Below are 17548 nucleotides of genomic sequence, written 5' to 3'. Positions count from 1 at the left end.
ACAGAGGCTTTTGGAGGGGACTGAATGCTAGCCTCTTGCCTACCGACTATGGGCCCTGGCATTTGAGGGAGCTACAAGCATTTAGGAAAATATTCTGTTATGTAATGCAAAAGGACATTATTAAGGAGGCCATGGTGGTCTCTGCATGCTTGGGACTCATATAGCAGATGTATGTGAAAGGAATGCTGATTAATGAGATCTGGAAAGCCCTGGGTCTCCTGTTGTCTACTAGTGTGGCTTCTAAGAGTATTTCACCCATTGTTGTTTGTGCTAATTAACCTTGCTATTGTATGAAGGAGTTCTGTATTGAGATTTATGATAATGTGTATTGTATAGTCGGTGAGCTAGGAGACGTGACGTCTACGCTGAGGGGTCATATCTCTGAGTCACCTAGTCTGGGTAAATGATTTAGTAAACTAGCTCATGTTAATTAGGTTTCTGGTTACAGGTGTATTGTTAGAGTAATATGAGCAGGAGGGAGGAGACTCCTCTTTTACTGTATATAAGACTTGTGTTTTGGTTCTAATAAATAAGTCCATGTTCAGCAACTAAACAAATATCGTCTTGTTTTGTGCTTGTGGACGGTTGGAATATCTGATATCTATATTCAGAGGAAGTGGTATATGACGAAAGCACTCAAGCGGAGTGTGGGACGTTTCGTTACAAGCACCAATAACCTTAGACGAACTGCAATATGCACTTAACATCTCAAAGACAGGCAAAGCTCCAGGTCCCGATGGTTTCCCACTACACTACTACAAGCGATTTCTCCCACTTCTGGGTCCCCATATGTTTTCGAAGATTATCGCCACTCGAATCACACAACATTTACAACCACTGATTCACCTTGATCAAGTGCGATTCATTCCAACTAGAGAAGCCCGCAATAACACGCTTAAAGTGTTAAACCTTATCCACACAGAACAAGACACAGACTCCCTGTGTTATAATAGGAACAGATGCTGAAAAAGCGTTTGACCACGTGAACTGGCGTTTCATGTTTGCAGTCCTACGTCATATTGGCCTGGGAGAACATATGTTACAATGGATCACCAAGATTTACTCACATCCAACAGCCCAAGTGAAAGCCAATGGGATTCTATCGGATCCCCTTCCCATTAAGAACGGGACAAGACAGGGGTGCCCACTATCCCCCCTAATCTTTGCTTTCTCATGGGAACCTTTTCTTTGTACGATCCGACTGAACCCTGGCATCACTGGAGTTCAGGTAGGGAATATGCAGCAAAAAATTTCAGCTTGTGCTGATGACTTGCTCTTTTTCCTCACTAACCCGTCGGTATCACTCCCCAACCTTATCTGTGAATTCGATATCTATGGCAAGCTATCTAACTTATCAATTTTGGTAAATCAGAAGCTATGGGGGTGGGGGTCTCCCCTGCGCTACTCAGGACCTTGCAGCTAAACTTTAGGTTCAAGTGGACAGACACAGCTCTGAAATATCTGGGAACGTATATCCCATCTAACTTATCTCGGGTCTTTGAACTCAGCTTCCCCCTTCTCCTGACCAGAACCTGTGTCTTGTTGGAGATGTAGAATCGAGGACTACATTCCTGGTTTGGTAGATGCAATCTTCTAAAGATGTGTATCTTACCTAAGTATTTATATATTTTTCAAACTTTACCAGTTAAAATACCCTCTCAGTTCTTTAAACAGGTCCACTCCATATTCATTAAATTTATCTGAACTCACAAACGACTACACACTCCCCATCGCTTTTATTCCTGCCTAAACAATATGCCCTTCCTGACGTTTTAAAATATTACCAGGCAGTTCACTTAGGACGTCTAATAGATTGGAACCGCCACTCAGCTGGAAACGCTGGGTATAAATTGAACAAGCTCAAACGGCCATTTTACTGAGAGGAGCGCCTTGGTGCATTGATAATCTACCACCAACCTTAAAGCTACACCCCCTGAAAGGCCCTACAATATGTAGTTGCGCACAAATATTTACAAAGACCTCTCTCTCGACCATAGACTCTCCCCTGATGCCCATTATTGGGAATCCACGGTTTCTCTCAGGCCTGAGAGATCATCACTTCTATACCCTACAATGGAGTAACTGTGTTCAGGCACTGTATTTTTTAGTGGCAGGCTGTTGGCCCTTCATCGCCTTTTTAATGGAGCCCACCGGTGCCTTTCACTTGACGTTCTGGAGTGCCCTACAACTCCATCACTTTCTCCACTCTCTACAGACTCCAGGAAGATTTGGTCATCGACTATCCACATTTGAAGAATACTGCTCAGAGGATGGAGTATTGACACAAGTACTCTCAAAAAACATATAGCCTACTGATTTCCCCGACAGAACATTTACACTTACCCTGGCTGGAGAAATGGGAGAAAGAAATGAACCATACATTCACGCCCAGCCAACGACAAAATACTGTTAGGTTCTCATTGAAATCCTCTATCTGCACTAAGATTCAGGAGACGAATTATAAAATACTGACGTGGTGGTACCATACCCCGCAGATGCTTCATAAATTTAATCCTGAGATGCCTGATCGTTGTTGAAGATGCCAGGAGGAGAGAGGTACGATGCTACACATATTTTGGTCCTGTCCGAAAATAGAAACATATTGGAGGGAAGTACGGAACATTGTTCAAAAATTCACGGACTACAAAATCAGAAACGACCCAGCTTTCTACCTATTACATGTTTCGACCATCCCAGAGAAGTATTAGAAATCAATTTTGCGGCATTTGCTAAACGCAGCCAAGGCATGTATTCCTCTCAATTGGAAAAAAACCATCACCTCCTACTGTCGGATGCTGGCTCCATTAAGTGGAAGAGATCAATAAAATGGAAGATCTCACACTTTCAGCACAAAATAAGCAAGAAAAATACTCCAAGCTGTGGAGATTATTGAATATGTTTATCCTCTCTGAAGAGGGTCTAAACCTACTTGGCTCATAAATGTAGAACAGCTGTATCCTGCAGAGATACCCCATGGCTTGGCGCTCATTCCAACCCGGGACCCCTTCCCCACCCCCCACCTCCGCTCTTTCCTTGTCCCCACCCGCCCTCCCCTCTCTTCTCTCGCCTCTGTGCCCTCTTCGAATAAATTTTCCTTTCTTTTCTCTTCTGTAATTTACAAATTGGAAAATAGTTTAGGTGAGCTCAGGACTCGGTACAACAGGTCTACACCTCAGTTGAGACAATACATAGACCATATTTACAAAGATTATATGCTGAAAATGTCTTGTCTGATATAATTTACAATCCTGTTTCTTGAATGCAACATTCCACTGGATCAGTAACGCTATTGTTTACACATTGTTGCTGAAATAACCTGGACCTTTTGTGGTTTTGTGATTTAAATAAAATATTTGAAAAAAAAAAAAAAAGCTCAGTGGAATTCCAGGCTAGATCGAACTAAGCTTAAAACAACTCCCACCCCTGTCCTGAATAATAACCACCCTGTAAAAAGATGATTCTTATACTTACCTATTCTCAGGGCACTCTGGTCTGATCATGTAATCTCCCCAGCAGCCACCTTCAGGGAAGAGAAGATAGCGAAGACCATGGATGGAATTGCCAGTTGTCGGCTGTCCCTCCTCTCCCTTAAAGCTGGCTGCTAGGAGCCAGTTGCGTGACCAGACCAGTGCACTCTGAGAATAGGCAAGTATATTCATCTGTTTTTATACAAGGTAGTTAACAGAGGTTTTAGAAGGGGGGTCGGAGCAGTTTTAGGCTTAGTTATTTCTAATCTGGAATTCCACAATTCTAGGTTAGGATTAAAAAAAAAAAAAAAAAAAAAATCTAGACTTCTTAACACAAATAAAACAGGAGATAATGAAGGTGCTATAGTTCGGAATGTGAACTTCCACCCTTTATGATAAGCCCCAGCCTCAATGGTGCCACGCCTTTCACCCTGCAAGCATCCATCTCTTCTCTCTAGATTGTTTTTCTCTTTTAAGGACATTTATGATTTTGTGGTAATATTTGGAAATGTACCTCTACCTTGCAGCACTAGGGCCGTTGGTTTAAACCCCAACTATGGTACTACCTGCCTGGGAATTTGCAGGTTCTCCATGTGTCTGTGTGGGTTTCCTCCGGGTACACCAGTCTCCTCCTACACTTCAGAGATATGCTGGTAGGTTAACGCTCTCCTGTCTAAATTGGCCCTAGTATGTGTATGAATGTGAGTTAGGGACCTTCGATTGTAAGCTCCTTTGAGCGAAGGGATTGATGTGAATGTACAAAATATATGCATAGTTGCCAACAGTCCCGATTTTCCCGGGACAATCCAATTTTGGGACCCTCGTCCCGATCGGAGGCTGTCCCGAATCGGGATTTGCCCAGGGAAAATCGGGAATGTTTGCATTTTACCTTTTTTTACAGCTGGCTTCAGCAAAATGGCAGCCGGAGCCGCCGCTAGATCGCTCCCCCTTGTGTTCAATGGCGAGAGGAAGGGGGCTCGATCCGTGCAGCCAATGAATTGGCTTTTCTCGCACTGATCGGCCCCTCCCCTCTCCACTGAACACATGGCGCCGGCGGCCGCTCATGCTGTAATGAATATGTGCTGCCAGGGCCTGGGGGGCATTATGGGAGGGGAGGGTCTGCACTGAGGGGGGTCTGCACAGGGAGTCTGCATTGATGGAGGGGGGTCTGCACAGGGCGTCTGCACTGAGGGGGTCTGCACTGATGGAGGGGGATCTGCACTGAGGGTGTCTGCACTGAGGGGGTCTGCACTGATGGAGGGGGGTCTTCAGTGAGGGGGTCTGCATTGATGAAGGGGGGTCTGCATTGATGGAGGGGGGTCTGCACTGAGGGGGTCTGCATTGATGGAGGGGGGTCTGCACTGAGGGGGTCTATACTGACTCTGCTGGGGGCACCTGATGCGAGGACGGACTCTGCTGGGGGCACCTGATGCAAGGACGGACTCTGCTGGGGGCACCTGATGCAAGGACGGACTCTGCTGGGGGCACCTGATGCAAGGACGGATTCTGCTGGGGGCACCTGATGCAAGGACGGATTCTGCTGGGGGCACCTGATGCAAGGACGGACTCTGCTGGGGGCACCTGATGCAAGGACGGACTCTGCTGGGGGCACCTGATGCAAGGACGGACTCTGCTGGGGGCACCTGATGCAAGGACGGACTCTGCTGGGGGCACCTGATGCAAGGACGGACTCTGCTGGGGGCACCTGATGCAAGGACGGACTCTGCTGGGGGCACCTGATGCAAGGACGGACTCTGCTGGGGGCACCTGATGCAAGGACGGACTCTGCTGGGGGCACCTGATGCAAGGACGGACTCTGCTGGGGGCACCTGATGCAAGGACGGACTCTGCTGGGGGCACCTGATGCAAGGACGGACTCTGCTGGGGGCACCTGATGCAAGGACGGACTCTGCTGGGGGCACCTGATGCAAGGACGGACTCTGCTGGGGGCACCTGATGCAAGGACGGACTCTGCTGGGGGCACCTGATGCAAGGACGGACTCTGCTGGGGGCACCTGATGCAAGGACGGACTCTGCTGGGGGCACCTGATGCAAGGACGGACTCTGCTGGGGGCACCTGATGCAAGGACGGACTCTGCTGGGGGCACCTGATGCAAGGACGGACTCTGCTGGGGGCACCTGATGCAAGGACGGACTCTGCTGGGGGCACCTGATGCAAGGACGGACTCTGCTGGGGGCACCTGATGCTAGGACGGACTCTGCTGGGGGCACCTGATGCTAGGACGGACTCTGCTGGGGGCACCTGATGCAAGGACGGACTCTGCTGGGGGCACCTGATGCAAGGACGGACTCTGCTGGGGGCACCTGATGCAAGGACGGACTCTGCTGGGGGCACCTGATGCAAGGACGGACTCTGCTGGGGGCACCTGATGCAAGGACGGACTCTGCTGGGGGCACCTGATGCAAGGACGGACTCTGCTGGGGGCACCTGATGCAAGGACGGACTCTGCTGGGGGCACCTGATGCAAGGACGGACTCTGCTGGGGGCACCTGATGCAAGGACGGACTCTGCTGGGGGCACCTGATGCAAGGACGGACTCTGCTGGGGGCACCTGATGCAAGGACGGACTCTGCTGGGGGCACCTGATGCAAGGACGGACTCTGCTGGGGGCACCTGATGCAAGGACGGACTCTGCTGGGGGCACCTGATGCAAGGACGGACTCTGCTGGGGGCACCTGATGCAAGGACGGACTCTGCTGGGGGCACCTGATGCAAGGACGGACTCTGCTGGGGGCACCTGATGCAAGGACGGACTCTGCTGGGGGCACCTGATGCAAGGACGGACTCTGCTGGGGGCACCTGATGCAAGGACGGACTCTGCTGGGGGCACCTGATGCAAGGACGGACTCTGCTGGGGGCACCTGATGCAAGGACGGACTCTGCTGGGGGCACCTGATGCAAGGACGGACTCTGCTGGGGGCACCTGATGCAAGGACGGACTCTGCTGGGGGCACCTGATGCAAGGACGGACTCTGCTGGGGGCACCTGATGCAAGGACGGACTCTGCTGGGGGCACCTGATGCAAGGACGGACTCTGCTGGGGGCACCTGATGCAAGGACGGACTCTGCTGGGGGCACCTGATGCAAGGACGGACTCTGCTGGGGGCACCTGATGCAAGGACGGACTCTGCTGGGGGCACCTGATGCAAGGACGGACTCTGCTGGGGGCACCTGATGCAAGGACGGACTCTGCTGGGGGCACCTGATGCAAGGACGGACTCTGCTGGGGGCACCTGATGCAAGGACGGACTCTGCTGGGGGCACCTGATGCAAGGACGGACTCTGCTGGGGGCACCTGATGCAAGGACGGACTCTGCTGGGGGCACCTGATGCAAGGACGGACTCTGCTGGGGGCACCTGATGCAAGGACGGACTCTGCTGGGGGCACCTGATGCAAGGACGGACTCTGCTGGGGGCACCTGATGCAAGGACGGACTCTGCTGGGGGCACCTGATGCAAGGACGGACTCTGCTGGGGGCACCTGATGCAAGGACGGACTCTGCTGGGGGCACCTGATGCAAGGACGGACTCTGCTGGGGGCACCTGATGCAAGGACGGACTCTGCTGGGGGCACCTGATGCAAGGACGGACTCTGCTGGGGGCACCTGATGCAAGGACGGACTCTGCTGGGGGCACCTGATGCAAGGACGGACTCTGCTGGGGGCACCTGATGCAAGGACGGACTCTGCTGGGGGCACCTGATGCAAGGACGGACTCTGCTGGGGGCACCTGATGCAAGGACGGACTCTGCTGGGGGCACCTGATGCAAGGACGGACTCTGCTGGGGGCACCTGATGCAAGGACGGACTCTGCTGGGGGCACCTGATGCAAGGACGGACTCTGCTGGGGGCACCTGATGCAAGGACGGACTCTGCTGGGGGCACCTGATGCAAGGACGGACTCTGCTGGGGGCACCTGATGCAAGGACGGACTCTGCTGGGGGCACCTGATGCAAGGACGGACTCTGCTGGGGGCACCTGATGCAAGGACGGACTCTGCTGGGGGCACCTGATGCAAGGACGGACTCTGCTGGGGGCACCTGATGCAAGGACAGACTCTGCTGGGGGCACCTGATGCAAGGACGGACTCTGCTGGGGGCACCTGATGCAAGGACGGACTCTGCTGGGGGCACCTGATGCAAGGACGGACTCTGCTGGGGGCACCTGATGCAAGGACGGACTCTGCTGGGGGCACCTGATGCAAGGACGGACTCTGCTGGGGGCACCTGATGCAAGGACGGACTCTGCTGGGGGCACCTGATGCAAGGACAGACTCTGCTGGGGGCACCTGATGCAAGGACGGACTCTGCTGGGGGCACCTGATGCAAGGACGGACTCTGCTGGGGGCACCTGATGCAAGGACGGACTCTGCTGGGGGCACCTGATGCAAGGACGGACTCTGCTGGGGGCACCTGATGCAAGGACGGACTCTGCTGGGGGCACCTGATGCAAGGACGGACTCTGCTGGGGGCACCTGATGCAAGGACGGACTCTGCTGGGGGCACCTGATGCAAGGACGGACTCTGCTGGGGGCACCTGATGCAAGGACGGACTCTGCTGGGGGCACCTGATGCAAGGACGGACTCTGCTGGTGGCAGGCGACATGGCTAGTGACACGCTCAGGGATCCCACTGATTCAGCATTATGGTGAGTTGAATGATTTAATTTTATATTACAATGTAATAATAGAAATAATGCGCTTCAATCATCCTGACACCATAACAATCATGGTGCCGGGATGATTGAAGCGCTAACACCAGGTGTTTGGAGTATCTTTATCTGCTGATTGTTAAACTTTCTAAAATACACATATTTCCATTGTTGTGTAGGATCTGGGGCTGCTGTCCCTTCATTCCTCTCTCCCCCTTTCCCTCTCCATCCCTCATTCATCTCAGACTCTAACCACACCCCCTTTGAGCCACGCCCAATTAAGCCACGCCCACTATTCGCATAGACCACGCCCATCCCTCTCCGCAGCAAAGTTTTGTTTTTTATTGCTATGTCATGCCTACAAATGCATGCCCCGCCCCCTAATTAACATACGGCTCCGCCTACAGCCAAAAAAGTGTCCCACATATTTTTTTTGCAATGTTGGCAACTATGTATATGTAAAAGCACTGTGTGAATTGATGGTGCTATAGAAGTACCTGTAATAAATACATAAATGTTTAACATATTTACTACATATGCAAACTTTTCTTTTCAAACAATGTCATCTGATAGGATGCTGCAGCAGTTGTCTGCTTGGTAGCTGACTTTGTCTGACTGAAACTTCACAAGGCTTATAAAGCATGGGTCAGTGGAATGAGTCATTAAGTTCTATGTGCAAATTACAGCTTGTGCTACAGAGCACTGTAAGGATTTGTGTACCCTGGCATTTGCATTTGAATGCAACACTGCTCCAGCACATGCATACGATTGGAATAGGCATCATCTGACTTGTTTTAAATCCAGGAAAACAATACTCATGTACTCAAGCTCTGAGACCTTTACAACAGACTACTAGGCAGTCCCTGTAAAAAGACATCCGCCTCTAAGAACGAGAACCGTTCTCGGTCTTCAGTGAGCAGAGAGCGGTGACTGTCAGTCACTGGCTGTCTGCTTTGACCCTCCAAAGCTCATTGGAGTGGCAGACAGTGGACAGGGTGGGAGCAGCTGGCTCAGGCTCTTAGCGATGCTCTGAGAGGCTAAGTCAGCTGCTGATCAGATCCTGACATGGGATCCTTGCAGAGCCTGGACCTGCTCTGGGAGGTCAGCTGACAGCATGCTTTAGCCCACTATTAGCTGAATCTGGGTCACAGGAGTGCAGAACTAAATGCATTCCTGTGACCCACAGGGGATGTATAGCCAAAATAGCTTTGGTCATACTTCTCCTTTAAATCCCTACCTGCTAGTTTAAAAAAAGAAAAACTACAAAACACAAAAACGACTTAAAGTCCTTAAATAATTTCTTAATACAAAGGTATTCAATGCTCAACATTTCTGCATATATATATATATTTTAAATTGTTCTAACTTTTTAGACAGCTGGGCACCCTGAAGCTGTTCTTACCCCTACCAAACATCTGTTTTATGGTCAGTGCTTCTGGGCTAGCACTGCTTAGAGCTTTTTGTCTGTTTTTTTTTTGTTAAAAAAGAAAAACCAAAAAACCAAAAACAAACACCAGTTCAGTTCCAACTTAATCAGCGACTGCACAGAAGGCGATTAATGGGCTTTAAGGTGGGTTTACCCTCTTCGGTCATAGTTATATAAAAATAAAACATTTTCTATTGAGAAGGCTTAGGTGTAAAATCACTTGTGCAAAAAGGCTTTGCTACACCACATATTATTGAATAAAATTTTAAAATATCCATAAAATGGATTTTCATAGAGAAGATTCTATCTTAAAAACAAATACTCATTTAACTCAAAAAAACCAATGGCTGCAGCTGGTAGAAATGATAAATTCCTGCATGCAATATCCTATTTTCAATAGGATCCATATTTATTTAAGGGCCTTGCGATTACCTCACGTTACCTAGCAACACAAGCACCAAGGTCTCTAAAGCTCTACCTGACACTGCAGATCATGGAAGACCCGCATTTTCAAGTTGCCAGGCAACCATTACATTATACAGTCCTGGAGAGAAACTGAACCAGGATTCAGCAAAGAATATGTCCAATTCAGAAAAAAAAAGGGTTGAATGCCTGATTATTTTAATCACTTCATGATTTTGTTTCTACAGATCAAAAGAAAAAAAATAGAATATATATATACTCTAGGATGTGTGTAAAATAGCAACTGTTTTTGACAGTGGGAGAGGTTTAGAAAAAAGCCTCCGTATGGCACTTGTTTTAGTACAATTTAGGAAAAAAAAAAATTGCGGGGATAGACAAACATTCAATGTTATTAAAAAGAAACAACTATACTATGAATATTGCCTAGACTTCTGGGCGGCTGGTAAAAAAATCTCTGGCGCCCAATTTTATTTACCAACTGAATTCACCAAGTGCTTTACAAAAATGGATGAATCACAGATTGCAGCTTTAAAATGTAGATTTTTACTGCTGCAGTAAACCCCCTTATCCATGAATAACTTACAAAGGGCAGTCATGGAAAAGCACATGTCCCCTGTTGAAGATGCTGGGCATGCTACACACTCCCATACACAGGGACTATGCAGAATGCCCTGACCTTTTACTACCCTACTGCTGCTTCTCCATCACACTTGCCGGCATTTCCTGAATGTCAAAATGATAGCTAGGAGTTGATGTGTAAATACAGCAGCTGTAGAAGGAGCTGCTATTAAAGTGTCACTAAACCCACATCACTCACTATCAATAAATGGGGTATTACATGCTCTTCATACTCACTCAGTCACTATGAGATTTTGTTTTCTGTATTCTGCAAAAAACCTGGTTGATCCTGCTGCTCTCTATCTCCCCCATCTGTTCATGTCCCCAGTTCAGCTAGGGACTTTGCAGAGCAGTGTTGGCAGCTCATGCTCAGTGTTTAGTGAGTTTCTATGCTGAGCATGTCTTTCCCATCAGATCTGAGCAGCCCATGTGACTATAGAGTCACACATGTGGGTTTAGGCACAGTGGTAAATGACAGCCCACTCCCTCCATCCTCCTCCATGCCCACTAACCAGCTAAACACAATAGGGAGGGGACTGGAAAAGAGCTGGTTCATGTGACAGTTGTATATCAACTAGGAAAAAGGTACTAAAAAATGTTACAGTGCCATCATCCTCATACAGAAATGGAAGGAACAATGTAAAGTAAACTGTGTTTAGTATCACTTTAAAAAAGAAAACTGTCTGACAGGGTTTATAAACAGAGACACACAGATTGGGAGATACAAAAGTAATAATGGTGTTACTTTTGTTATCTACTCCATTTTATTGCAGATTAAATGGATGAGTTTAGGGGCCCATTCATACCAGAAACTAGTGTCTACTGCATGTTTATTTTCTATAGATTTGCATGTACTTGATACAATTTACATGCAAGGTTGGTGTGGATATGGCGATGGTCACAGGTGATGTGGCCTCACTGTATACTAATATTGATCACCAGGATGCTATAAGGGCAGTTAAGTGGGCATTAAAAAATAATTCTAATATGACACGTAATCAACGTAAGTTTATTTAAAATAATTTGGAATTTTGTCTAAAACATAATTATTTTGGTATGCCAATAATTTTTATTTGCAAATTAAAGGTGTCACTATGGGCACTAAATTTGCGCCCAGTGTGGCTAATTTGTACATGGCCAAATGGGAGAGGAGGGTATTCTGTACAGCATGGACCCAAGGGTGATGCTATACAGACGTTTCATTGATGATTTACTGCTCATTTGGAGGGGGAATGCTGAAGATATGGAAACATTGCTGCACTCCATGAATGACAATGACCAGAACATTAGTCTGACATGGGATTTTAGCAGTGAAAATGTACACTTCTTGGATTTGGAGATCTCCAATACCCCTCGAGGAATAGAAACAAAGACATATTTCAAGGAAACAGATCGTAACTCATATATTCCCACTACCAGTTGCCACTGTAGACCCTGGAATAATAATATTCCTAGAGGGCAATTTATGCGGATTAAAAAGAATTGCACAAACAATGCTGATTATGAAATACAAACAGAGAAATTGAGTGGACTGTTTAGGGACAATGGGTATAGGGACGATTTTTTGGAAGTAGAAAGATGAAAGATTGGGGGCTTGGATAGGGAGGATCTGATAAAAAGATAAAGTATAAAGCACGGAATCAAGCAGTGATATGGGTACCTGTATAGTTCTCGATCATAATTTACAATATAAGGAAGTGGAGAAAATTATTAAAAGGTATTGGGAGATCCTAAAGCAGGATATACACCTTAAGGACAGTTTATCGGATAAACCAAAAATTGTCTACAAACGAGCCCCGAATTTGAGGGATCGATTGGTGCACAATGTAATTGAACCTCCTCCAGCCAAGCCTGTGATTTTTTGGGACCTCAAGGGGTTTCACGGATGTGGGAGATGTTATAGTTGTGTAAGGGTCCCAAGAAATGTTAGAAAACTGAAATTCTTTGTAAATCCTCGTACTAATGGTTCACATGAGATCAGGGATTTTATTTCATGTGACACTATAGGGGTCGTCTGTGCCATCAAGTGCCCATGCAACCTATTATATGTAGGTAGGACAAAAAAGGCGATAAAAGTAAGAATGCAAGAGCATGTGAGAAATATACACAAAGGACATGATAAGCATCACCTATCAATTAATTTTAGGGATAAACATAAAAAAAACCTGAAGGAATGCAGTTCTGGGGTATTGAGGCCCCCAAACATCATTGGAGAGGTTCCAACTTCATCAGCAGTTGAGGGAATCATGGTGGCTACACCAATTAATTGAAAATCGTATCACCACAGAGTGGTGCTGTGGATACGGAATTTATGTATATAATGCCACGTCCCGATAAACTGAATTGTTAAAAAATAGGTTTGTGGATGATGGACTTTATAGGCATAACACAGGTATATATTAAAAAATAAAACTTATTACAAAAACATGCAAGACAATTGCATTAAAATTTATCGACTATTCAAAAAATTGCCTTTAAGCATGAACAGCACACCACCTATATACATATACAATAATTTCCGAGAGATGGGGGACCCATAACATAATTTTTGTTAGTTTATCATAGTTTTTTATTTCATATTATTATTATTATTTTTCTCATCATTGTAAAGTAGGCACTTTAAAAGTATTTGTTGGAACTAATGTTAGGAGATAGAAAATTACTACGCTGCGCTATCTATGCAATTTACATGCATTATATGATATGCATGTAAATTTACATGCATTATATGATATGCATTTTTCCATTCACGTTTGTCTTTTGATATCACCTCCTCCTTTCTTTCTTTGGGTTTTTGTGTGCACTGTGATGCATTTGCATGCATTTTTATGTATTTGTGCTGAAGAAAAAAAAAGCTTGCTGTATTTTTTTTTCATTGCACCGCACTGTAATGGTGTGAGGATATCCTCAATTTAGGACGGTTTATGCAGTTGGAATGCAGGAAAAAAATGCATCCAACTGCATCTGGTGTGATTGGCCCCTCAATCTGCATATAAGTTAAATCCAGCATAGCAAAAAATAAACACATTTTAGCTTTAAAAGTAAGCAATTTAGTTTAGAGGTACCCAAGTCACCCACAAAGGGATACAAGATGGTAAAAAGAACAAAAGTGTATGTCCAGGCAAAACCTTCTTTAGTTTTGGACAGAGTGAGGAAGATTTATTTTTATTTTTTATTGCAGTCTGTGCCACTACTGGAGAGATCCACCACTCTCTCTGGAACAAAAAGCAAAAAAGTAAATACCCCCAATAGTACACGGAGAGAGAAAAAAAAAAGTCCTGGCTGGGGGTTTAACCACTTCCATACCAGGCACTTCCCTCCCCCCCCCCCCTGCCCAGGACAATTTTTAGCTTTCAGTGCTGTCGCACTTTGAATGACAATTGCGCAGTCATGCAACACTGTACCCAAACTAAATTTTTATCATTTTCTTCCTGCAAATAGAGTTTTCTTTTGGTGATATTTGATCACCTCTGGGGTTTTAAATTTTTGCACTATAAATGGAAAAAAGCCGACAATTAAAAAAAACAAAAAACTGATGGGCACTGATAGGCGGCACTGATGAGCACTGGATAGGCAGCTCTCATGAGGAGCTACTGACAGGCATTACTGAGTGGAACTGATTGGCACTTCGATGGGGCACTGACAGGCATTACTGATGGGGCACTGATTGGAACTTCGATGGGCACTGATTGGCACAGTTATGGGCACTGACAGGCATTTATTATGTCAACAGGCTGGCGGGTGTTAGGCACTGATTGGCAGCTGATGGGCACCTTTTGATGGTGGCGGTGCTGATAATCAATGTGCTGATTATCAGCACAGACCCCCCCTCTGACAGGGAGAGACGCCGATCGGCTCTCCCTGTCAGTGTGAACCAAGAAAAGCCATTTACCGGAACTTCCTGGTTCACACGATGATCAGCTGTGATTGGTCACCGCTGATCACGTGGTAAGAAGCCTCTGTCAGAGGCTTCATACCACGATCGGAGTTGCGGTTTGCCAGACTGACACACCTCTGATCGCCGCGGGCGTGCGCCGGCTGTGTTATCCTGGGCTCGTCATAGGACGTCCAATCAGGATATCACAAGCACTTTGCCGATGTCATTCTGCTATATGGCGGGCGGCAAGTGGCTAAAGTGACTGTAAAAGGATACATTTTTTTTTTAAATTACAAACACGTCATACTTGCATGCCCTGTGCAAATGTTTTGCATAGAGGAGCCCCATTCCTCCTCTTCCGGAGTCCCCCGCCAGTGCTCCTGCCCCCCCCAGGTGCCCACCATAGCAAGCAGCTTGCTAGGGGAGCACTTGTGTGGGCTCGCTCCCAAGCCAGCTCTGTGTCTCCATGGCTTAGCCCCTTCCCTGCTCCAACCCCACTGGCTGTGATTGGCAGCAGTGGGAGCCAATGGCTTCTACTGCTGTCTCTGAGCCAATGAGGAGGGAGAGAGCAAGAGAGAGCGGCTACTCACATATCTGCTCTCCTTTTCTGATTGGCTGGATTTTTTCTATTTACTGTGCTGCCATCAAAATGATAATTCTAGTAAAGTATATATTTTATTTTTAATTGTTTTCACAGCTATCTAGTTTTTGTTAGCATTTTGACATAGAAAAGGGATTAATAAAGAGCTTACTAGGGCCGAAACAACTAATCGATTAATCAAAAACGAATCGATTAATTGGCCAGACGATTAGTTGGGCTGCATACAGAATGCATTATTTGTTTAACCACTTCCCGCCCGGCCTATAGCAAAATGACGGCCGGGCGGTGGTTCAGCTATCCTGACTGAGCGTCATATAACGTCCTTCAGGATAATAGCCACCGCGCACCCGTGTGGGCGTGCACTGCGGCGATTGGTGGAGCGGTGTGTCAGTCTGACACACCACTCCACCGATCTTGGTAAAGAGCCTCCGGCGGAGGCTCTTTACCACGTGATCAGCCGTGTCCAATCACGGCTGATCACGATGTAAATAGGAAGAGCCGTTGATCGGCTTTTTCTCACTTGCGTCTGACAGACGCGAGTAGAGGAGAGCCGATCGGCGGCTCTCCTGACAGGGGGGGTCTGTGCTGATTGTTTATCAGCGCAGCCCCCCTCAGATGACCACACTGGACCACCAGGGACGCCACGAGGACCACCAGGGAAGGGGGCAACATGTGGATGGCCAGGTATGTACCCCATGGTCATCCACATGTTCAAATTAATGCCCAATCTGTGCCAATCAGTGCCCACAAATGGGCACTGATTGGCACCAGTATGTAGTAACAGACATCAGTGATGCCCAGCAATGCCACCCATCAGTATCATCAGTGCCACCCATCAGTGACATCAGTGCAACCCATCAGTGCGACCTGTCAGTGCCCATCCATGCCCATCAGTACCCACCTATCAGTGCCCACCCATGCCACCTATCAGTGACACCCATAAGTACCCATCAGTGCCACCCATAAGTGCCCATCAGTGCCGCCTACAAGTGCCCATCAGTGCCGCCTACAAGTGCCCATCAGTGCCGCCTACAAGTGCCCATCAGTGCCGCCTACAAGTGCCCATCAGTGCCGCCTACAAGTGCCCATCAGTGCCGCCTACAAGTGCCCAACAGTGCCGCCTACGAGTGCCCAACAGTGCCGCCTACGAGTGCCAAACAGTGCCGCCTATGAGTGCCCATCAGTGCCGCCTATGAGTGCTCATCAGTGCCGCCTATGAGTGCTCATCAGTGCTGCATACCAGTGCCACCCATCAGTGCCCATCAGTGCCACCTCATTGGTGCCCATCAGTGCCGCCTTATCAGTGCCTGTCAGTGCCGCCATATCAGTGCCCTTCATTGAAGGAGAAAACGTACTTATTTACAAAAATTTTTAACAGAAACAAAGAAAAACTTGTTTTTTTTCAAAATTTTCGGTCTTTTTTTATTTGTTGCGCAAAAAATAAAAATCCCAGAGGTGATCAAATACCACCAAAAGAAAGCTCTATTTGTGGGAACAAAATGATTAAAAATTTGTTTGCATACAGTGTAGCATGAAAGCGCAATTGTCATTCAAATTGCGACAGCACTGAAAGCTGAAAATTGGCTTGGGCAGGAAAGTGTCTAAGTGCCTGGTATTGAAGTGGTTAAATATCAGAAAACACAGTGCAGGACACATACAGCTCAGTACACCACCCATGCATGTCAATAAGTGCCTGAGAACTTGTGAATGTGAATGTGTGAGGAGCAATGCCTCATGGGACATGTAGTCCTGGGAAGGAAGTGAATAGTTCTAAAGTTTTTTTTTACCTTGCTATGGGACACTCTGTACTATACTTTGCAGCTTGCTATAGGGGCACTCTAAAGTGGATGCAACATCAGTCCCCCGGCGCCTCCACACTGAGAACCAAGCGTTCAAACACTACTGATTACTCGGTTTTCAGACCTCCGTGAGCAGAAAGCTGTAGACTGTCAGTCACGGCTCCCTGCTCTTCTCCCTTCTCGCTCATTGGAGCGCTGAGCTGTGGAGGGGCGGGGAGCAGCTGACTCAGGCTCTGAGCGGCTCGCTGAGAGCCTGAGATGGGCGTCGGTCCAGTCACCTGTGTATCCAGACTTTGTCGTGATGATGCGGTGCCTGGACTGATATTGGTGACGTCAGCAGAGAGCGGACTTCAGTCCACTCAGGTTACAGGAGTGCAAAAAAAACTAAGTGCACTCCTGTGATCCCGAAAACTTCTTTAAAATGATCATAGCCATTAAAGGAAGACATTGTTTTTGTATGGACAGCATATAATATATTACAGTTCTGTCTGAAAATCGACAAAACAGTCATTTTTTTTTTCCCCTTTAAAAAATTTGATCTGAGTCCGATGATATTTACCAGATTTAACCTCTAACAGTATATCTCTTCTGTCTGTTCTTCTCAGAGTGGATTAGAGTTTTTGCTCCCTAGCCATATAGTTGGTTATTTATATTTACCACTGCATA

The 17548-nt window shown here is 47.2% G+C and overlaps 1 protein-coding gene across 1 annotated transcript in view; it reads right to left on the bottom strand.

Annotated features, from left to right (window-relative positions):
* LIN28B (lin-28 homolog B) overlaps positions 1–17548 on the bottom strand; it is a 95064-nt gene that overhangs the window by 25098 nt on the left and 52418 nt on the right. The gene's annotated exons all lie outside the window — the stretch shown is intronic.

This window comes from Aquarana catesbeiana, linkage group LG04, assembly GCF_042186555.1.
Source record: "Aquarana catesbeiana isolate 2022-GZ linkage group LG04, ASM4218655v1, whole genome shotgun sequence".
Classification (NCBI taxonomy): domain Eukaryota; kingdom Metazoa; phylum Chordata; class Amphibia; order Anura; family Ranidae; genus Aquarana; species Aquarana catesbeiana.
Note: the sequence above shows the minus strand (reverse complement) of the source record. Positions and strands in the feature narration are given on the sequence as shown.